Consider the following 23379-nt stretch of genomic DNA (forward strand, 5'->3'; position numbering starts at 1 on the left):
AGGGGAATGTAGCACGAACAGCCAAGTTTCTGGTATCGAGACTGGCTCTAATACAATGAGGGGTACGTCGTGTTCCAAGAGATCAATTGTGTTAGGGGACTCTCTCGTCTGAGGCACACACAGAAGTTTCGCCAGCAGTGAAAAATCAGAATGGTGTGTTGCCTCTCTGGTGCCAGGATCAAGGATGTCTCACAGAGGGTGCAGGATGTTTTCAAGGGGGAGAGGGGCCAGCAGGAGGTCATTGTACACATTGGAACCAATGACATTGGAAGGGAAAAGGATGAGATTCTGAAGGGAGATTACAAAGCATTGGGCAGAAATTTAAAAAGGAGGTCCTCAAGAGCAGTAATATCTTGATTACTCCATGCTACGAGGTAGTGAGGGTAGGAATAGGAGGATAGACAGATGAATGCATGGCTGAGGAGCTGGTGTATGGGAGAAGGATTCACATTTTTAGATCATTGGAATCTCTTCTGGAGTAGAAGTGACCTGTACAAGAGGGACGGATTGCACCTGCAATGCTGACTTTGCAATGATTCCTGGAGGCCTTACGGGCATGGTGCAGCCACTGGATGTTAGCATCAATAAACCTTTTAAGGACTTAATACAGAAGAAATGAGACTCTTGGATACAAGTGGAAATAGGACACTTGGAACGGGATTAATGTAATGGCCAGGGGATTTGCTTGAGCTGCTTGGGAGGATTTAAACTAGTAAGGTGTGTGTGTGGAGCGGGGGGAGAGAGTTTGGACCAAGGAGATAGTGGGGAAAGAGATCAATCAGAGACTGGTACAGTTGAGAAAAAAAGGAAATCAAACAGTCGGGGCAGGCAGGGACAAAGCAGAGAACAAGGTAGGACTGATAAATTAAACTGCATTTCTTTCAATGCAAGAGGCCTAACAGCGAAGGTGGGTGAACTCAGGGCACGGTTAGGAATTTGGGACTGGGATATCAGACCAATTACAGAAACATGGCTCAGGGATGCACAGGACTGTCAGCTTAACGTTCCAGGATATAAATGCTACAGGAAGGACAGAAAGGGAGTCAAGAGAGAAGCAGGAGTGGTGTTTTTGATAAGGTTTAGCTGTACTGGGGGGAGGATATACACGGAAATACATCCAGGGAAGTTATTTGGGTGGAACTGAGAAATAAGAAAGGGATGATCTCCTTATTGGGATTGTATTACAGACCCCCAATAGTCAGCAGGAAATTGAGAAACAAATTTGTAAGGAGATCTCCGCTATCTGTAAGAATAATAGGATGGTTATGGTCGGGGATTTTAACTTTCCAAACATCAACTGCGACTGCCATAGTGTTAAAGGTTTAGATGGAGAGGAATTTGCTAAGTGTATACAAGAACATTTTCTGATTCAGTATGTGGATGTACCTACTAGAGAAGGTGCAAAGCTTGACCTACTTTTGGGAAATAAAGCAGGGCAGGTGACTGAGGTGTCAGTGGGGGAACACTTTGGGGCCAGCGACCAAAATTCTATTAGTTTTAATATAGTTATGGAAAAGGATAGACCAGATCTAAAAGTTGAAGTTCTAAATTGGAAGAAGGCTAATTTTGATGGGACTGGGCAAGAACTTTCAGAAGCTAATTGGGGGCAGATGTTCACAGGTAAAGGGATGGCTGGAAAATGTGAAGCCTTCAGAAATGAGGTAACCAGAGAGCAGAGACAGTATATTCCTGTTAGGGTGAAAGGAAAGGCTGGTAAGTGTAGAGAATGCTGGATGACGAGAAAAATTGAGGGTTTGGTTAAGACAAAGAAGGAAGCATATGTCAGGTATAGACAACATAGACTGAGTGAATCCTTAAAGAATATAAAGGCGGTAGAAGTATATGTATGAGAGAAATCAGGAGGGCAAAAACGGGACATGAGATAGCTTTGGCAAATAGGGTAAAGGAGAATCCAAAGGGTTTTTACAAATACATTCAGGATAAAAGGGTAACGGGGGAGAGCATAGAACCCCTCACAGATCAGCAAGGCAACATTTGTGTGGAGCCACAGGAGATGGGGGAGATACTAAATGAGTATTTTTCAACAGTGTTTACTATGGAGAAGGACATGGAAGATATAGAATGTAGGGAAATAGATGGTGACATCTTGAAAAATGTCCAAATTACAGAGAAGGAAGTGCTGGATGTCTTGAAACACATAAAAGTGGATAAATCCCCAGGCGCCTGATCAGGTGCACCCGAAAACTCTGTCGTAAGTTCGGGAAGTGACTGCTGGCCTCTTGCCTGAGATATTTGTATTATCGATAATCACAGGTGAGGTGCCAGAAGACTGGAGGTTGGCTAACGTGATTCCACTATTAAAGAAAGATGGTAAGGACAAGGCAGGGAACTATACACCAGTGAGCCTGATGTCGGTGGTAGACAAGTTGTTGGAGGGAGTCCTGATGGACAGGATGTACATGTATTTGGAAAGGCAAGGACTGATTCGGGATAGTCAACATGGCTTTGTGCGTGGGAAATCATGTCTAACAAATTTGAGTTTTTTGAAGAAATAACAAAGAGGATAGATAAGGGACTTCAGTAAGGCATCCGATAAGGTTCCCCATGGGAGATTGGTTAGCAAGGTTAGATCTCGTGGAATACAGGGAGAACTAACCCTGTGGATACAGAACTGGCTCGAAGGGAGAAGGCAGAGGTTTGTGGTGGGGGGTTGTTTTTTCAGACTGGAGGCCTGTGACCAGTGGATCGGTGCTGGGTCCATTACTTTTCATCACTTACATAAATGATTTGGGTGTGACCATAAGGGGTATAGTTAGTAAGTTTGTTGATGACACCAAAATTGGAGGTGTAGTGGACAGTGAAGAAGGTTAACGCAGTTTACACAAGAATCTTGATCTCATGAGCCAATGAGCCGAGGAGTGGCAGATGGAGTTTAATTTAGATAAATGTGAGGTGCTACATTTTTGAAAAGCAAATGTTAGCAGGACTTATACACATAATAGTAAGGTCTTAGGGAGTGTTGCTGAACAAAGAGACCTTTGAGTGCAGGTTGATCACTCCTCGAAAGTAGAGTCGCAGGTGGATAGGATAGTGAAGAAGACATGAGGCTGCTTTCCTTTATTGGTCAGAGTATTGAGTACAAGAGTTGGGAGGTCATGTTGCAGCTGTACATTACATTGGTTAGACCACTTTTGGAATTTTGTATGCAATTCTGGTCTTCTTCTTATCGGAAAGATGTGAAACTTGAAAGGGTTCAAAAAGGATTGACAAGGAGGTTGCCTGGGTTGGAGGATTTGAGCTATAGGGAGAGGTTAAATTGGCTTGGGCTGATTTCCCTGGAGCGTTGGAGGCTGAGGGGTGACCTTATATAGGTTTATAATATCATGAGGGGCATGGATAGGTTATATAGACAATATTTTCCCTGGATTGGGGAAGTCCAGAACTAGAGGGCATTGATTTAGGATGACAGGGGAAGGATATAAAAGAAAGCTGAGGGGCAACATTTTCACACAGAAGGTGGTATGTGTATGAAATGAGCTGCCAGAGGAAGTGTTGGAGGCTGGTATAATTACAAGCTTTAAAAGGCATCTGGATGGGTGTATGAATAGGAAGGGTTTGGTTAGATATGGACTGGATGCTGACAAGAGGGACTAGATTAGGTTGGGATATCTGGTCAGCATGGACGAGTTGGAAGGATCTGTTTCCGTGCTGTACTTACCAATGATTCGATAACATACGTGCTCCATTACCTGCAACTGTATGCGAATGGATTGTTAGAGTCCTGAAAACTGAAATTATTGTGAAAGCCTACAAAAAATGTGGAATTTCTAATGCTTTAGATGATATGGAGGATGACTATTTATGGTCAGAATGAAGTGATGACAAATCAATTGATGATCCCTTTGAAAGTGCAGATGAAGATGACCCATACGACAGTATGCTTGACCCAGACGGTTGGAATGAATTATTCAGTGGTGCAACGGATGAGGACAATGAATTTGAAGGATTCTAATGGACCTTTCCATGTATTGGTAACTTTTGTTTTAAGCAGCTATCCAATAATATTTGTGATTTCCAGTGAGAAGAGTTTTTTGCTATGAATATCAGTTTTTTGATGGAAAGTGTTTATCATATTGTATTAACTGTTTAATGCGGTCACTTCTAATAAAATACTAATAGTCTTTGTATCATCGATAGTCACAGATGAGGTGCCAGAAGACTGGAGGTTGGCTAACGTGATGCCACTGTTTAAGAAGGGTGGTAAAGACAAGCCAGGGAACTATACACCGGTGAGCCTGACCTCGGTGGTTGGCAAGTTGTTGAAGAGAATCCTGAGGGACAAGATGTACATGTATTTGGAAAGGCAAGGACTGATTCTGGATAGTCAACATGGCTTTGTGCGTGGGAAATCGTGTCTCACAAACTTGATTGAGTTTTTTGAAGAAGTAACAAAGAAGATTGATGTGGGCAGAGCAGTAGATGTGGTCTATATGGACTTCAGTAAGGCGTTCGATAAGGTTCCCTATGGAAGACTGATTAGCAAGGTTAGATCTCATGGAATACAGGGAGAACTAGCCATTTGGATACAGAACTGGCTCAAAGGTAGAAGGCAGAGGGTGGTGGTGGAAGGTTGTTTTTCAGACTGGAGGCCTGTGGCCAGTGGAGTGCCACAAGGATCGGTGCTGGGCCCTCTACATTTTGTCATTTACATAAATGATTTGGATGCGAGCATAAGAGGTACATCAAAATTGGAGGTGTAGTGGACAGCGAAGAGGGTTACCTCAGGTTACAACAGGATCTGGACCAGATAGGCGAATGAGCTGAGAAGTGGCAGATGGAGTTTAATTCAGATAAATGCGAGGTGCTGCATTTTGGGAAAGCAAATTTTACCAGGACTTATACACTTAATGGTAAGGTCCTAGGCAGTGTTGCTGAACAAAGAGACTTTGGAGTGCAGGTTCATAGCTTCTTGAAAGTGGAGTCGCAGGTAGATAGGATAGTGAAGAAGGCGTTTGGTATGCTTTCCTTTATTGGTCAGAGTATTGAGTACAGGAGTTAGGAGGTCATGTTGCGGCTGTACAAGACATTGGTTAGACCACTGTTGGAATATTGCGTGCAATTCTGGTCTCCTTCCTATCGGAAAGATGTTGTGAAATTTGAAAGGGTTCAGAAAAGATTTACAAGGATGTTGCCAGGGTTGGAGGATCTGAGCTATAGGGAGAGGCTGAACAGGCTGGGACTGCTTTCCCTGGAGCGTTGGAGGCTGAGGGGTGACCTTATAGAGGTTTACAAAATTATAAGGGGCATAGATAGGATTAAAAAGGCAAAGTCTTTTCCCTGGGGAGTCCAGAACTATAGGACATATAGGTTTAGGGTGAGAGGGGAAAGATATTAAAGAGACCTAAGGGGCAACTTTTTCACGTAGGGCCTGATGCATGTATGGAATGAGCTGCCAGAGGATGTGGTGGATTCTGGTACAATTACAACATTTAAGAGGCATTTGGATGGGGATATGAATAGGAGGGGTTTGGAGGGATATGGGCTGGGTGCTGGCAGGTGGGACTAGATTGGGTTGGATATCTGGTCGGCATGGACGGGTTGAACCAAAGGGTCTGTTTCCATGCTGTACAACTCTATGACTCTATGGACTGACCACTTGCTGGTCTGCCTGTTAACTTTTGTACATAAATGGAGGCCTACGTGTACTTTACGGTATTGCTAACTGGCATATGGTATGACAGTACCGTTCTGCCCTAATAGGCAGAATGAAGACAGTTATTTTGTAGATAAATATTTAACAGTGGCCATAATTCTTTTTCCTTTTGTTCTTTATTATTTTATCTAGAAATCTGGGTCTTGTTTGTCCATTTTTGACTCACACCAAGCATGAATTTTTCATCCCCTCGAAAATAATACCTCGTGTATAAGATGACCCCCTAATTTCAGCTTAAAAATGGTCTGCAAAACTCGACCAATACATGATTATATACGGTATTCCATTCCCCTCAAAATAAAGGCTAACGTTCCATTTGTTTTTCCTATTATCTGCTGAACTTTTTTGTGATTTAGAGGTGTCTTTATAGAGTCATGCAGTAATACATCATGGAAACAGACGCTTCAGTCCAATCAGTCCATGCTGACCACGTTCCAAAACTATACTAGTCCCACCTGCCAAAACTTGGCCCATTCATGAACTTATCCAAATGTCTTTTAAACATTGTAACTGTACTTTTTCTGACAGTTCATTCCACACATGAACCACTCTCTGTGTAAAAACGTTGCCCCTCATGTCCTTTTTAAATCTTTCTCCTCTCTCCTTAAAAATATGAGCCTAGTTTTAAATTCCCCCATCCTAGGGGAACAACCCTTGTCAATTACCTTATCTATACCTGTCATGATTTGATAGATTTCTACCCGTCAACCTCCTACGCTCCAGTGAAAAAGTTCCAGTCTTTCCAGTCCATTCCTGGCAACATCCTTGTAAATATCATTCTTATGGTAGAGCAACCAGAACTGAACACAATACTCCAGAAGAGACCTCACCAACGTCCTATACAAACTCAACATGACGTCCCAACCCCTATACTCAAGGTCTGACCAGTGAATTAAGGAGATATATGCAATCAATTCATGAACTAAGTCAACAGGATAAAAACAAATGCTTGCATTTAACATAGCACCATCCTTAATTTGAGGAGAGACCAAAGCACGAATATCCAATGGAGTGTAGTAACTTCAGTAAAGTATGAACCATGACAGCTAGTTTTCACACAGCAAAGCCTCACATTTATTGGTGGAATAATTACTTGGTCACCTGTTGTGAGCAAAAGCAAAACACTGCAGATGTTGGTGATCTGACAGAAAAACAGAAAGTGATGAAGAAAATCGATTTACAAGAATGTTGCTGGGGTTGGAGGTTTTGGGCTATAGGAAGAGGCTGAAAAAGCTGGGTCTATTTTCCCTGATCTCCAGCATCTGCAGTCCTCACTTTCTCCTCTATTTTCCCTGGAGCATCGCAGGTTGAGGGATGACCATGTAGAGGTTTATGAAATCATTAGGGGAATAGATAGAGTGAATAGTCAAGGTATTTTCCACAGGGTGGAGGAGTCCAGAACTAGACAGCATAGGTTTAAGGTTAGAGGGGGAAAAACTTAAAAGCTACCTAAGGGGCAACTTTCTCACGCAAAGGGTGGGGTGTGCATGGAATCAGCTGCCAGGGGAAATGGTGGAGGCTGGTACAATGACAACATTTAAAAGGCATCTGGATGGGTATATTAATTGGAAGAGATTACAGGTTTGTGTGCCAAATACTGGCAAATGGGACTAGATTAATTTAGGATATCTGGTTGGTATGGGTGAGTTGGATCAAAGGGTTTGTTTCCATGCTGTATAACTCTATCACTCTATAAGCTCAGCATATTTGCAGCTTCTGAGAAGAAAGAAAGAGTTAACACTTCAATTACAATATTACTCCTCTTGTAAACTGAAGAGAGAATTGGACCAGTGATGGGTTTTATACTGTAGAAAAAGATGGAGCCCACCCCGTGGCCGAACATTTGAACTCCCCCTCCCACTCTGCCGAGGACATGCAGGTCCTGGGCCTTCTCCATTGCCACTCCCTTACCACCTGATGCCTGGAGGAAGAATGCCTCATCTTCCACCTCGGGACCCTTCAACCCCAGGGCATCAATTTGGACTTCACCAGTTTCCTCATTTCCCCTCCCCCCACCTTACCCCAGTCCAGCTCAGCACCGTCCTCATGACCTGTCCCATTTGTCAATCTTCCTTCCCAACTGTCCACTCCATCCTCCTCTCCAACCTAGCACCTTCACCTCTACCTCCACCTCCATCCACCTATTGCACTCTCAGCTACCTTCCCTCCTGTCCCACACCCCCCCCTCCCATTTATCTCTCCACCCCCAAGGTTCCCAGCCTAATTCCTGATGAAGGGCTTTTGCCCAAAATGTTGATTTTCCTGCTCCTCGGATGCTGCCTGACCTGCTGTGCTTTTTCAGCATCACTCTAATCTTGACTCTAATCTCCAGCATCTGCAGTACCCACTTTTGCCAAGTGGAACAGAAGGCAAGGTCAAGGGACGATTATGGAAGGGAAGGAAGTCATGTGATTATGTATCCTCAGAAAAAAAAGGCAAAATAGGGGGTGGTAATGGAGTTATAGAGGAGTTCAGTACCTACAGAATACATGTTAACAGCCGAATATAGGTCAAAGCAAAAGAAAGAACACTAGATAAAAAAAAAATAAGCTGTTGGAAAAGCTCAGCAGATCTGTGAAGAGAAATCAGAGTTAATGTTTTGGGTCACTGTGTGGGGGGGGAGGGCAGAAAAATAAATTGGAGGACAGAGTTCATGGTCTGAAGTTATAGAGTCATAGAGATGTACAACATGGAAACAGACCCCTCGGTCCAACTCGTCCATGCTGACCAGATATCCCAACCCAATCTAGTTCCACCTGCCAGTACCCAGCCCAATTCCCTCCAAATCCTTCCTATTCGTATACCCATCCAAATGCCTCTTAAATGTTGCAATTGTACCAGCCTCCACCACATCCTCTGGCAGCTCACTCCATACACGTACCACCCTCTGCGTGAAAAAGTTGCCCCTTAGGTCTCTTTTATATCTTTCCCCTCTCACACTAAACCTATGCCCTCTAGTTCTGGACTCCCCCACCCCAGGGAAAAGACTTTGTCTATTTATCCTATCCATGCCCCTCATAATTTTGTAAACCTCTATAAGGTCACCCCTCAGCCTCCGACGCTCCAGCGAAAACAGCCCCAGCCTGTTCAGCCTCTCACTGTAGCTTAGATCCTCCAACCCTGGCAACATCCTTGTAAATCTTTTCTGAACCCTTTCAAGTTTCACATCTTTCCGATAGGAAGGAGACCAGAATTGCACGCAATATTCCAACAGTGGCCTAACCAATGTCTTGTACAACCGCAACATGACCTCCCAACTTCTGTATTCAATACTCTGACCAATGAAGGAAAGCATACCAAATGCCTTCTTCACTATCCTGAACTTTATGCTGAATCTAGAAAGCTATGAAAGTCCCTGAATGGTAAATGAAGACTGGTCCTCCAATAATTGCATTGGTTATCCCTGACGTTGCAGTTCTCTCTTGAAAATACCACCTTGTTCCCACATTCACATTTTAACCCTAGATCTGCTGCTGTCTTTGTATGTAGCCTTCTTTCTCCAGCACTTTCTGTTTTCATTTAATCTGTTTTTAGGTTTGGTTGGCAAATAACGTTGCTCAGGAAACTGAGGAGATCCTTCCTGAACTTTCCAGGAAAAACTGTCACTGTGCTTTCATGTTCACCAGACAGTGCAAATAAGACATTGGGTTAAGCTGTCAAGCAACTCAAACTGTGCAGCATTCTCTCAATTCTGGGACTGGAATGTCAGCCAAGAATTCAGACTCAGGTCCCTGAAATGGAACTTGAACCCACTAGTTTGTGACTCAGAGGCACGAGTGCTACCCACTGAGCTAAAATTGGCACAAGTTCAAGGAACAAGGGGCAAGCTTTTTTTAAAAAAAGGCATCAAAATGTATTTGTTTCCCACAGGTGACAGACCTTCAACATTCTAATTGGGAAGAAAACCTCGTTGGCTAGCTAATTTTGATTATAATTGAAAACACAAAAATCAATATCAGAACGCCATGGATTAAGTATAAAATATATTCCATGTAAAATTGAATTTGCAGTTAGATCTGATTTAATTTCCACTGAGGGGTAGCTTTGCTGTGTATATAAAGAAAACATTGTTCTTGACTACGTGCGTTTAAAAAATTCAGTGGTACAGTAACAAATTGTTTTTTTAAAAAAACTGAATCCCCAAAATGGCAAAAACTGGAGTTAGTTTTAAAGCAATATTTTCACCCAAGGTCTACAACATGCGATGAGAGGGCGTCTGCAGTACTTGCTTCTTGCTGACCTCAACAACCCCACCCAGTCATCTCTGATATTTTTGTAACGAATGAACAAAACAATTCTAAGGAAAATGGGAAAACACACACATTTTGGTTCTCGACCTATATGTTTGTTCGCAACAGTCAGCAGGAAATCAATCCCTAATTCCTAGACACCCCAGAACAATCCCGGACGGTTGGTATCTTCGGGGACGGGAGGGGATGGGGGCGTGCCTGGCGTGTGTTCGGGCAATATCCAGTCACATCCACACAAAATAGCCACGCCAAACCCTCCTTTTTCACTGCAGTAGGCGAGAAGGAAGCAAGAGAACTGCGTTAATATCGCGCTCTGCACAAACTTCCGACTAATCGTAAATACACGCCTGGGAAGAGGGTAATAAGCAAATAAGAGAAAAAAAAAGGGAGAAAGGCTTGCATTGGGTTGGAAGGTCAAATCCCTCACCCAGTCCCTTACAAAAAAAAGCGTTACATTATAAAATGATTTTATGATGCGTGACGTGAGTTCCCATTCATGAGTAAGATTCGAAGAGAGTTGGGGGGTGCGTGGTTGGTGATTACCTTATATAGATTCTGCGGGTGGAACAAGCGATATGGAACTGGAACAATCCAGATATACATATATGTACCGTATGTTAAATATAGTCAAGCAATTGCCCCAAACCACGAATAACCTGGAAAAACGCAGCCTGTATCTATGGCATTCATAATTCCGCGGCGTTTGTTACAATGTATCCGCCAGCAGCGCGGTAAAAATGTAACTAAAACCTGTGACTGAAAAATAACAAATTAACTCCCGTCACCTCAGAATCAGTCGTGTCCAAGTGCAAATAGATGAAGGTTGCATTCCCTTTATTTAATTTATTTTAAAAAATAACATTCGTATTACAAGAGGTGCAATTCATGTATTTTCACGTGGCAGGAGATGTAGAAAAAAAAACCCTCCAAATATAACTGAGATCACATTCGGGGGTGGGAGAAAGAGATAAAGAAAATCAATGAATCATCCAAACCTTGGTTTAAAAAGTAGGTAGAATTTTATTCCTTAAAATGAACAGGCTGAAAGGGGGAAGGTTTCGGTGGCTGTTCGTGTGTTTCCGTCTTTTCCCGGATGTCTACATGAAGATGGAATCTCCCAGTAAGAACTGGTTGCAACCGGTTGTTAGATTTTTTTTGTGTTGTGAGGGAAAAGACGGGCAGCAGCGTAAAAGGTTCCCACATTTACTCTAGCTGATATCTTACCTTTTTTCTAATTGGGAAAAAAATAATAAACCATCCTGCTGCATTTTTTCAAAGCCTTCTGATTCAGTGGGAGATTAAACGAGAGAAACCAACCATCATCTTTTAAGTTTGTGCACATGAAGATTAATTTATTTCCCCCTCAAGCTTTGTAAGCGAGGAGGGGAGCGAGAGGAGAGATAAAAAGCACGCGGGACACGACAGAAGAAATCATACATATATATAGTGTTTATTGTATTATTATTGGGACAACTGTTGCTAAGTGAGCACTTCTTAGTGAAGACCAAAGAAAGAGCCTTCCTACACTTGAGCTCTTTATTTATCTTCCTCATCTTGGATAATTTACAGTTCAGCTCAGGAGAATCTCGAGGAGGGATTTATAATCATTTGGTAAGTGGAACACATCTTTTCTAACGGACGTGGGGTTTTGAAGGAGGAATTGGGGCCTGTATTTTGGCATTCGACACGTTTAGGGGAGTGTCTTTCGCCTTCACTATCGTTTGTTTTTGGAAGGAGGTAAATGCACTCAAAAACACGAGTCTTGTACACGTACTTGGACTTACTAATTGCAGTGTTGATTCATTTTAATTGCAAGATATTGTTTATTTTATTGTAATAATTTAATCCTCCCTTTGATTTAAAAAAAAGCTTGTTTGAGACCCGCCTGTGTACAATAAATCCTAATATTTTAAATGCATTTATCATATGCAAGAAAATTAATATATTTTAATTCTATTAATAATCATGCTTCAGAGCACACCGTTTATATTTTGAAAATCCTAGCATGGAGTTGAAACTATTGCTATGCGTTAAGCCTAATATTTGGGTGCTTGTATAAGCTGTTTTGACGAAATATATTTTTTGGTGCTTGTCTTAACAAGAGATTAGTTAATGTAACTTTGTAGTCTTAGATTGCATTAAAGTGTGCACTTTTGCTGTTTTTTGACGTGCTGTTGCAAGGGTGTACAATTAAATGGTTACATAAACTTGCATTTAATTAGTATTTGTGCAATACATATTCTTTATGGAGTACAATGTAATTCAGCAGTCATTGTGCTGTTTTTCCAAAAATAAAAGAAATGGACTCTATCGGTTAAAATATGCTCGAATTTAAATATGTCCTAATTTGCTTTTAAAATATCGTGAGTAATTCGGGAGAAGTGGGTGGGGATGATCTAGAACTTTATTATTTAGCCTTGTTTATGTTTTTGCGTTAATCTTTGTTTTCGAGCTGTTTTGATTCTCACGTCCTTTTCTTCATATCGGGTGGGACTTGGATTGCGCGGTTTGGGTGATGTTCCCTGGAGGTACTCTGAAACTGTTTGAAACCACGCTTTGAACGTTAACAGAAAAGAAAAACCAAATTCGGGAGCAGTTGAGTTCCCGCCTTCCGGGCCCTTGTCTATTGGATGTGTTGTTCACAGCACTTGACTGTAAGTGTGTCGTGGCTGGCTTCAACAGCTGTCGGTCTCTTTCGTAGCATGGATTAGAGCAGGCACCCCGCCTCCACGATGTTGAATAACTTTGTTGGCGTTCAGCTACCCACTTTTGTTTTAACACCCCGGTCTTCATTGCGTTAATAAAATTCATAAAACTATCAAAATACAAAATGAAAACTTGAAGATATAACCAGGTTCAGTACTGCCTGTTTATGACTACTTTATCTGCATCCTATAAATCTGATATCTCTAATATCTCTCCTTGTCCTGCCCTCCCCATACCTCCACATGCCGTCAAAGACTTCCGTTACTCCATGTTGGTTTATAAATTCATAGTGCCTCAGTTAAAGGGGCATATTTGGATTCTGTCTGTGTTAGCAGTTAGCGGAGTATACTTCCAGACTTTGAAAGGGTTCAGAAAAGATTTACAAGGATGTTGCCAGGGTTGGAGGGTTTGAGCTGTAGGCAGAGGTTGAATAGGCAGGGCCTGTTTTCCCTGGAGCATCGGAGCATGAGGGGTGACTTTATAGAGGTTTACAAAATTATGAGGGGCATAGATAGAATAAATAGACAAAGTTTTTTCCCTGTTTCGGGGGAGTCCAGAACTAGAGGGCATAGATTTAGGGTGAGAGGGGAAAGATATGAGACCTAAAGGGCAACTTTTTCACGCAGAGGGTGGTATGTGTATGGAATGAGCTGGCGGAGGAAGTGGTGGAAGCTAGTACAATTGCAACATTTAAGAGGAATCTGGATGGGTATATGAATAGGAAGGGTTTGGAGGGATATGGGCCAGGTGCTGGCAGGTGGAACTAGATTGGGTTGGGATATCTGGTCGGCATGGATGAGTTGGACCGAAGGGTCTGTTTACATGCTGTATGTCTCTATGACTCCAAAGTTTGTGTGGTCTGACTGGTTTAGCAAAAATGAGCCAGGCTAGAGAGTCATATCGCATGGAAACAAACCCTTCAGTCCAACTTGTCCATGCTGACCAAGTTTTCCAAATAAACTAGTCCCATTTGCCTGGGTTTGGCCCAGTTCTCTGGAAACCTTTCTCATCCATGTATCTGTCCAAGTATTTATTTTAAATGTAGTAACTGTGCTTGCATCCACCACTTCCTCTGTCAGTTCGTTCCACATGTGAACCACCCTCTGTGTGGGAAAAGTTGCACCTCGGGTCCCTTTTAAAATCTTTCTCTTCTCACCTTAAAATTGTGCCTTTTAATTTTGAACTCCTCTACCCTAGGAAAAAAGACTATGGCTATTCACCTTAACTGTACCCCTCACGATTTTATATGCCACTACAAGGTCACCCCTCAAATTCCTATGCTCCAGTGAAAAAAAAATTCCATCCTACCCAACCTTTCCTTGTAACTCAAACCCTCCAGTCCCAGTAACATCTTTATACATCTTTTCTGCACTCTGTATTTTGTTCAAGAAGCTGCGACTGCATTGAAACCTTTCTTACAGACTAAGTAAAAAGGTTTGAGTTACATAATTATGTAACAGTTATGTAGTAACAAAAACAGACCAACAAATTCAACAGATGATGGACAGTGGTTGGCCTGGTATTAAAGGATAGGCATGTTCAATTTAAAATCTCTCTCTCAATTATAAACCATTATACCATTCCCAACATGACAGGAACTGAAATACATACACATGTACTTCGCCGAGCACCTGAACCTTAATAAATTGTCATTATTTGGTCCTTTTATGTCCTGCGTCTTATTGTGCTGCTTTTAGTTGATCTTTGGTATTGTCTTGATTACTGTGGTGGAGATAACCAATTCTGAAGTTGAGTAGATTGCTAAAGGGATGAATAAATTAATTGAGTCATACAAAAAAATCTTGCATCCAGCAACACTCCTCTCATTTTTTTTTGGAGTTCAGTTGCGGTTCAAAGTAATGCTGATCTTGCTCGCGTTGATCTCGTCTAGCGCACACCTTGTGCATTGTATGCCTCTAAGTATTTTTAACAATTTCTGATCTGTACATCCTTGCTTACTATGATCTGCCTGTTCTGCTCGTAAGCAAAGCTTTACACTGTACTTTTCTATACGTGATAATAAATCAGTCAATCAGTAGGGCAGCTGTGATGCTGGTTCTGCTGAGAGAGTTTTGAGACTTGCCTCCTCACCCCAATCTCTGTGATTAGAAGGCAATGCAACACTGTGGACAGAAAATGTCTCCAGTCAGAGAATTAGCCATAATGAATGAAGGATATGCCTTCAGGCAGAGTATCCATAGAATATAGGCAAAGGTGGCAACTATTGTTATACAATAAAATGAAGTAAATGGGCATCACCTTAAAAGAGATGCTTCTTTCATTTCACACATGGATTTATTTTAGATTAGATTACTTACAGTGTGGAATCAGGCCCTTCGGCCCAACAAGTCCACACCGACGTGCGTCCCACTCAGACCCATTCCCCTACATTTACCCCTTCACCCAACACTACGGGCAATTTAGCATGGCCAATTCACCTAACCTGCACATTTTTGGACTGTGGGAGGAAACTGGAGCACCCGGAGCAAACCCACGCAGACAGGGGGAGAATGTGCAAACTCCATACAGTCAGTTGCCTGAGGCAGGAATTGAACCCGGGTCTCTGGTGCTGTAAGGCAGCAATGCTCGCCACTGTGCCGCCCACTAATCTGTAAGTTATTCACACCAGGTAGGATGGATCTTGCCCAAATCATTGCACTCCAGCAATATCAACTGACATTGTGTGTTCCTGTCATAAAATATGAATTCAAGTGTTGCAGAGTTGCAACAGCTTCATTCATTGGTACAAGCCCTCTGCTGTCTTGAGATGTGAACAATCCACTAGTGTGGAGTCTGACCCTCTTTTCACCCTCCATAAATGCCAGTTCAACCAAAATCCTGCTACTTGTATGGTTAGCTCACTCACCCAGCTCTTGCTGACCTATATTACCTCCTGATCTAGTCAATACATCATTTTTGCAACATTTATTTCTAGTGTTTAAATACTTCTATAATGGTGCCCCTCAGGTGGCACAGTGGTTAGCACTGCTGCCTTGCGGTGCCAGGGATAATGATAATGAAAACCATAACACCCGGAGTTTTACGATTATCTGTATGGGTTTCCTGTACGTGCTCTGGTTTCCTCCCACGGTCCAAAAATGTACAGGCAAAGTGTACTTGCCTTGCTAAATTGACCTATGGTATTCAGGGCCAGTGCAGGTTAGTTGGATTAGCCATGGCGAAAACACAATGTGGCATTCACTAGTTTAGGGTGGGTCTTAGTGGGAAACTCTTTGGAGGATCAGTGCAGACTTGGTGGGTGAAATGATGTATTTCTGCACTGTGATTCTATAATAATGAGCAGTAAGGAAAAATGCTTGAGTTAATATGTTTTAATACTTAAAACCTTGAGTTGCTCCAAAAGCTTAAGCTTAGCTTGTAAAGATCAATTACTTCACCCTATTTGTTTCATAGTTCAAAATTGTTTTCTCCAGATATAACCCAAATTTCAAAGGACACAATCTCTAAGTACGTTGCTAAGTGTTTTTCATAATTCAAATCGATGAAAATTTCAGAAATACATTATTATATCTTACTGAAATCTGGTGAAAACGTTTTTGTTGGAAGTTTGAAAAAGTGCTCAGTATGCTAGGACTGAGGAAAGCTACCAGTGGTGAACATATTGCTGTTTAGATTGACAGCCTGAACTACAGTGTAGCAAAGAAACTTGAAAAATGAGTACTTCGTGAATAATCAAGATTCTAAATTATGCATGGTATTCCTAATCGTTCAAATAATAGAATTGGCTTTGCAGAATTGTAACACAAATTGAATCAGTTAAAATGAGTTGGGCCCTTTGATCCTGTGCAGCCATGTAAGTGAAAGTTGACACTGATGTAAGAAGCATCTTTGGGCTGTATTTGAAGCTGGAGGAAAATGGAAGCAGATGAAGCACAGGTGTAGAAGTAGGCTGTTGAGTCTGTACTGCTATTTGATTTAGATTATGGCTGTTTTGATTCTTGATTCCACTTTCTACCCGTTTCCAAAATGTCTGCCTCTCTGAGCCTTGAATTTACTTCAGCACCCTGTCTTGACAGCCCTCGGTGATAAAGAATTCCACAGGTTCATTACCATCTGACAAGAAATTCCTCCTCGTCTCTCTTTTTTTTTGTTTTTATTTTTTACTATGCAACACTTACTCTGAGGGCCAGAGCTCTGCAGTGTTCTCTACTCTTGTGTGATCAATACAGGTAGATGTTGTAATAAATTTATTGTATTGAATAAAGGTAAGCTGCTCTTTTGGAGCCACTGTCTTATTTTTAAATTGTACCCCCTGGTTCTAGACTGCTTTGTCAGGTGGAAGTTTTCCCTGCATCTATCCTGTATATCCTTTCAAGGATTTTGTAGGTTTCAATGAGATCACCTCTCATTCTTTAAAACTCCAGAGAATACAGGCATATTTTGCCCAATCTCTCATCGTAGGACAGTCTTCCCATCCCAGAACAAGTCTGGTGACCTTTGCTGTACTCCGTCTATTACGATAATATCTTCCCCTAGCTAAGAAGAAAGAACAGTACAGCGCAGGAGCATGCCCACTAAGGTTGTGTCTTTCTGAACTGAAAACCTTTTGCCTTTGCATTGTCCGCATCCCGCAATTCCCTGCCTATTCATATATCTGTCAAAATTCCTCTTAAATGTTGTGTCCATCCCCTTCCTCTTCTCTGTCAGTGTATTCCAGGCACTTGCCACCCTTTGTGTAAAACAAAACCTTACCTCTTGCATCATCTTTAAACTTGCCCCCCTTTTTATGTTAAATCTATGTTCCAAGTGATTTCCATTACTCCCCATGGAAAAAGACTCTCACTATTCTATCCATGTCTCTCATAATTTTGTAAACTTCTATCAGTTTGGCCCTCATCCTGTGATGAAGTGAAAATGAGCCAAGTTTGAGCTGTCTCTGCTCATAGCTAATATCCTTCAAACCAGGCAACATCCTGGTAAACTGTTTCTGTACCCTCTTCAAAGCCTGTACATTCTTCTGGTAGTATGGTGACAACTGTGCACAATATTTCAAATATGGCTTAATAAATGTTCTATGTAACATGACTTGTCAATTTTTATATTCTGTGCCCCAACTAATGAAGGCAAGCATGGTGTATGCCATCTCGACCCCCTAGTCCATTTGTTTTGCCGCTTTCAGGGAACTGTGGACCTATACGCATGGATCCCTCTGGAGATGATGCTCCTCAAGGTTCTGCCATTTACTGTCCTGCATTGACCTTCCAGAATGCATCACCTCACATTTGTCTGGATTAAACTCCATCTGCCATTCTTTGCCTGATTTTCTAGCCCTACATCATGCTGTATCTTCTGGCAATCCTCATTATCCATGGCTCCCCCAATCAGGCCACCTACATTATCCTCAAAATCACAAATATGACAAATGGTAGGGGTCCCAACACTATTCCTTGCGGAACACCACTGGTCACAAGCCTCCAGTCTGAAAAACACCTTTCCACCACTACTGTTATGGCTAAGCTAGTTCAGTATCCCTCTTACCAGTTCGCTCAGATCCTACATGACATCACCTTTTAATCAGTCTGCCATGAGGGATCTTGTCAAAGACCTTGTTAAAATCCATTTGGACATCTACCCCCCTGCCCTCCTCAATCATCCTTGTCACTTCCTCAAAAAAAACTCAGGTTTGTGAGATGAGATCTTTCCTGCACAATGCCATGCTGCCTTTTGCTACTAGCCTTCTCCAATGATTTCCCTGCCACTGACAAAATTTCACCAACCTATAATTCCCCAGATTATCCCTGTTGCCCTTCCTAAACAAAGGAACAATGGTGGCTAATCCCCAGTCCTCTGGGACCTCTCCTGTGATGAAAGATTGGTATTATTGCACACTTCTGGTGGCAGGTGGGACTTGATACTGGGTCTCCTGGTCCAGGGGTATGACCAGTATAATTGCAGCCCAATCCACACCCACCCCACATAAGGAGACCAATTCTACACACAGTACTCCAGTGTAACTAGGCTCCTATATAATTGAAGCAAGACTTCACCGCTCCAAAATTGAAATCTTCTTGCAATGAAGGCTAACATTCCATTAGGCTTCCTCATAGCTTACTGAACTTGCTGGAAGAGCAAGGGTTCCTTTTGTAGATCTCATCCCAAACCTCACCATTTAAGTAGTCTGCGCATCTGTCCTTGACATTTATTTACCCATATTATGTTTCATCTGCCATGTTCTTGCCCACATATCATGCCTGCCAAATCGTTCTGAAACCACGTTATATCTTCCTCCTTTGCTTTGTATCCTCTGTTAATTTGGAAATATTATATTTGGTGCCTATATCAAACTCATTGATTAGCAGAGTGCTGCTCACAATTTCAATCTGCCAATATGAGAATGACAGAGCAAACTATTGCAGATGCTGTAATCTGTACTGAAAATTACAAATGCTGGAGATAACGGCAGGTCAGGCAACATCCAACTCTGATGAAGAGTCATCTGAAACGTTAGCTTGCTCTTTCTCTATGGATGCTGTTTGACCCGCTGTGGTCTCCAGCATTTGTTGTTTTCAGAACATAAGAATGACTCATTTCTTCCAACTCTGTTTTCTGTCTGCTTGCCATCCTTAATTCATGTCAGTACATTGCATGCTATCCCATGTCCATTAATTTTGCTAACCAAACTTCTGAGGGGGTTATTATCAAAAGCCTTCTGAAAATTCAAGTACACTACTTATACTTCTGTCAACTTCCCTTTTTATCAGTTGTTAGTAATATCCTCAACTCCAGAATTTGTCATAAATACTGTATTCCATTCACAAAATCTTGCTAAGCTTGATCAAATCATTTTTATCCAAGGGTTCACTTATTACATTTTCTATAATAGATTTCTAGCATTTTCCCTTTTACTGAGGCAAAAATGACAAGACTGGAGCAGTGTCCCCTCTCACTTTCAGAACAGCTGCGTCGGCTTCCAAAACCTGTGACACCTGGAACCTATCGTCAGTGCTGCAATGGATTCTCTGAGCTGATTGACTGCACAGCTTAAAGGGAACGTTGATCTGTAGCTCCCTGTTTTCTCTCTTGCTCCTTTCTTCAATAGGGGTATGATATTTCCAACCTTGTAACCATTCCAGAATTGATGGAATTTTTGAACATGGCCACCAATATGTTGATCTCGATCCACTTCAACACTCTTTTGAGATGTATGCTATCAAGTCCTGTGACTTTTCAATTTTCAGCCCTATTAATTTCTCCAGTACAACCTTCTTGCTGAATTTCCTTAAGCTCCTCATTCTCCTTAGTCACTTGAATACCTAGCGCTGGGAGATTTATTGTATCTTCAGTGAAAACAGGCACAAATTAAATCATTTAGTTTTTCTGCTGTTCTTCTATTCCCTGCTACAAATTCTCCTGACTGTAATAATATATCCACATTCACCTTAGCCAAATGTTTCATTTTGCACTTCTTTAGAAAGGTTTTGCAGTTAATACAAATACAATATAGAAAAACTAAATTTTTTCTTATTATTAGTTTTTTTGGTCCTCCTTTGCTGTTTTCTTTAAACTTCCCAATTCTCAGATTTATCACTACTTCTGGCAACTTTACAAGCCTTTGTTTTTAATTTTCCACAATTGTTAACTTCCTTTGTCAGCCATAGTTGACTGACATTTGGGTTTCTATACCTTGGAAAAAATGTGTAGTTGATGTAAGCCACCAATAGCTATTTATGTACTGTCCATTGCCTTAGTACAGTTATGTATTTTAGTGTATTTTCCCAATCTAGCTCAGCCTCCTGCTTTCCTCATCTCCCTTCTTCAAATTTAAGAACCTTGTTTCCAGATTAAACTTTCTCAGTTTCAAGCATAATGTACAAGTGTTTCAATACATAAATGGTATTCAAACACAATACCTATTCTGTGGTATTGTGGTCATTTATCCCTAAAGGTTCTTTTCGAAACAGACTATTAATTAGCCCCTTCCTGTTACATACTACTACTATATCTAAAATTCTGTCTTGTAGTTGGTTCCTCAAAATTATCTTCAGATCCTCTGAACACTTGTCTTTCAGAGCATCTGTATTCAATTGGATTACCCAGTCTATATACAGATTGTTGCCATGTTGCATATTTCTCTCATACCACTACTATTTGGCCTATAAGTATCTCCAGCCACTGCAAGCTATCACTTGCTGTTTGGAGCTCCATTCACATTCTACATGTTGTTGTTCTCCCGATCTGTGATCCTTCCACACTAATGTAATGATCCCATTAAGCATTATTAGCACAATTCCACCTCCATCCCTTGTCTGCCATTCCTAAACATCAAACATCTTGTATTTTCAGTTCCCAGTCATGGTGCATGTTTCTGTAATGGCAATTATCATAACTAATTCTCTCTATTTGTGCCTTTTTTTAAATCCCCTACTCCTGTTGCAAGTAGTGCAGGCAAAGTGCCCTGAACCAAAGTTTCATCTGCAGACTCAAATGGAAATAAAAGATTGCACTATTCAAAGAAGAGTGACCAAGTGTCTTCATCGATACTTATGTCAACAACCTCTTTCCCCCATGGATTGCCAGACTGTGTATTTGTTGCAGGATATGCAAAAATGCCCTCTTTAAACTTGAGTAAGTCAAAGCCCCTATCTCCTGGTCCTTGGCAGATCCATTGATTTCATTACTCTGTCAAAGTGAACTAAACTTGGTTACATGTTTCATCCCCTGCCAATCACAATCCCACCATCACAAAGGCTACATATTTCCACCTCCTGTAACACAGCTGACTCAATTCCTGCCTTGGGCCATCCATCCATGGCCTTACCCTTTCCAATCTATCTCTGTTATCTCCTCCTTTCAGAGAGGTATTTGCACTCCTCTAATTCCAGCACTTTGTGCTCCACTTTTAATCACTGCCATCAGCTACCGAGGTGTTAAGCTCTAGAACATCCTTCTTAAACTGTTCAACCTCAATACCCCTCTTTTCCTTCCTTGTAAACACTATTGTTTGATTTTGGTCTCCTGCCTTAATGTCTCATTTATCAGTAAAATTTGCATATAATGATAATGTCATAAATATCGAGACTAGGCTAGTTAACCCCTTGAATCTAATATTGAACATGATTCTATACAATCATGACTTCTGTTGTGGTCTTCAGTCAACTTTCCTGTCTGCTGCACCCCTCAGTATCATCACCATGATCCATCATGTTCAAAACCTCTGCGGGATCTAATTAAATTCTAATCAGCCCTCTCAGTTTTCTGGGAAAGAAAACTCAAACTTTTAATAACTGCCTGAGAAGAAATTCTTCCACATCTATCTTAGAAAATGCTGTCTTATTTGTGAACCTAGTGGTGCAGTGATAATGTCACTGGCCTGGAGTTCTGGATGGCTAGTCCAATGTTCTGAGGGCAAGAGTTCAAGTCACATCATGGCAGATGACGAAATTTGAGTTCAATAAAATATAGACCAGAGAGTTGGTCTAGTGGGGATTATATAACGATTGTTGATTTGTAGCAGAAAAATTTCTGGTTGGCTAATGCTCCTTTTCTAAGAAAGGAAATTTGTCATCCTTACTTGGTCTGGCCTGCATGTGACTCCAGATCCGCAGCAATGTGGTTGACTCTTAATGTGCTCTCGGCAATTGGGGATGGGCAAGAAATGCTGGCCAAGTCTGCAATGCCCACATCCTGTGAATGGATGTTTAATAACAACTGTGCCCCCGGTTCTTGTCTCCCATGAGGAAGAAGATCATGTGATCACTGGGGTTCCCACTAATATCTTTCTGGCCACAGTTTAGAGAGCAGTAGTGACTTCTGGAATCTGAAGTCAATGCCATGGTCACCATTCGTGAAACTTCAGAGCAGCTGCACGTACGAGCAACTGTGAGGAACATTGGTGATCACCTCCCACAGAATCCTGTACTTCAGTAAGATCACTTTCCTGCCCCCCACCCATCTGAGCTCCAGTACATGCAGGCTCAACTGATAAATCTTTGCTTTTGAAACAATCCCTTCATCCCAAGAATCGGTCTATGAAGCCTTCCCTGAACTGCTTCTGGCATAAGTATATCTATCCAGTAGGGACGTCAAAACTGTACCCTGTACTCGAGCTTTGATCTCACCCTATAAGGTTGTAGCAGGACATATTTGCTCTCTTGTCTCCCACCACCACTTTCTTCTCTTTTGCAGTAAAGGCAATTTGCCTTTCTATTTACTCGGCATAGCTGCTTGTTAACTTTTTGTGATTCTTAAATGGGTACACCCCAGATGCCTTGACTGCAGCATTCTGCAGTCTTTCCATTTGAATAATATTTCAGCATTCCTCTCCTTCCTGCAGAAATGGGCAGCTTCACATTGTGCCATCTCCATAATCTATCTGTTAGATTTTTGCCTAGATTGAGCATGCATAATCCTTCATAGGGCTCCTGAGAAATGTTGTGGTATTTCTTTTTGCATTAAAGGTGCTGCATAATAAATTGTTCAGGTATTACCATTAAACCAGATTGTCTGTCTGATTTATTATCACATAACTATTGGAGACCTTGCATGCAAATTCCTTGGGTGTTTCAGACATTGCAGTGGAATCTATAAAAAGTGCTTTGTTGACCATAAAAACTTTGGAGCATCCTTGGACCTTTGAAAAACACCATGGTATATAAATGTTGGCTCTTGTATATTCTCATATGGTAATATGTTAGGGTTTGGATTAAAATTGATCAGTAGTGGCGGAGTGAATGGTTGGACAGACACAAGGACATCAATGGCAAAGATGAGACATCAGTCTAAGTCTCG

At 41.6% G+C, this 23379-nt stretch overlaps 1 protein-coding gene across 2 annotated transcripts in view; it reads left to right on the top strand.

The window, feature by feature from the left end:
- Positions 1–10263: 10263 nt before the first annotated feature.
- The window catches only part of LOC132818410 (exportin-1-like), an 83292-nt gene continuing 70176 nt past the window's right edge, over positions 10264–23379 (top strand). The window contains exon 1 of one of the 2 annotated variants that reach the window (XM_060829418.1): positions 10264–10282. The gene's annotated coding sequence lies outside the window, so the exon portion shown is untranslated. Of the gene's footprint in view, positions 10283–11095; positions 11536–23379 lie in introns of those variants that run through there. The other variant, XM_060829416.1, reaches the window with a different exon arrangement.

Source organism: Hemiscyllium ocellatum, chromosome 8 (assembly GCF_020745735.1).
Source record: "Hemiscyllium ocellatum isolate sHemOce1 chromosome 8, sHemOce1.pat.X.cur, whole genome shotgun sequence".
NCBI classification, from domain to species: domain Eukaryota; kingdom Metazoa; phylum Chordata; class Chondrichthyes; order Orectolobiformes; family Hemiscylliidae; genus Hemiscyllium; species Hemiscyllium ocellatum.